General features: G+C 39.3%; 1 long non-coding RNA gene across 1 annotated transcript in view; it reads right to left on the bottom strand.

Moving 5' to 3' along the window:
* The window catches only part of LOC128251509 (uncharacterized), a 3,134-nt gene extending 2,570 nt beyond the window's left edge, over nucleotides 1-564 (bottom strand). The window contains exon 1 of the long non-coding RNA XR_008267159.1: nucleotides 219-564. This is a non-coding gene — a long non-coding RNA (uncharacterized LOC128251509). The remainder of the gene's footprint in view (nucleotides 1-218) is intronic.
* Nucleotides 565-631: the final 67 nt, after the last annotated feature.

Below are 631 nucleotides of genomic sequence, written 5' to 3'. Positions count from 1 at the left end.
ACCACCACCACCACCACCACCACCAATACTACCACCACCACCACCACCATCATCACAACCACCACAGCACCACCATCAACACCTCCATCACTATTTCTACCACAAGCACCACCAACACCACCTCATCAACACCACAGCAACAACAAAGAACAAAAGTTTTCGTATCACGAATAAAAAACGAAAAAGAAAATGGAAAATAAAGGAATCCCAATACTTACTTGATAGCTTCTTGCATTTCCTTTTTCGTCGCTTCCCTGTCTTTGTCTCTCCCCGAAGGCTTTTGCATGTAGCCATATTTATACAGTACAGTCTAATAACGAGAACATTGATAAATACACAAGTTGAGTATGTGTGTGTGTGTGTATGTATGTATGTATGTATGTATGTATGTATGTATGTATGTATGTATGCATGCATGTATGTATGTATGCATGCATGTATGTATGTATGTATGTATGTATGTCATTATTCAGTTTGTTTCAAGATTTCTTGCCAACAGAGAAAGAACCGGTTTCTAACCTAGATCCAAAGTTCCTTCATTGAAATTTCAACATCAACAGGTTATTTTTGTATGCAGGTAAGTATGTATGTATGTATGAGTGGAGGCGCAATGGCCCAGTGGTTAGGGCAG

Source organism: Octopus bimaculoides, unplaced genomic scaffold (genome assembly GCF_001194135.2).
Source record: "Octopus bimaculoides isolate UCB-OBI-ISO-001 unplaced genomic scaffold, ASM119413v2 Scaffold_69049, whole genome shotgun sequence".
NCBI classification, from domain to species: domain Eukaryota; kingdom Metazoa; phylum Mollusca; class Cephalopoda; order Octopoda; family Octopodidae; genus Octopus; species Octopus bimaculoides.
This window is presented reverse-complemented; position numbering and strand designations above follow the sequence as displayed.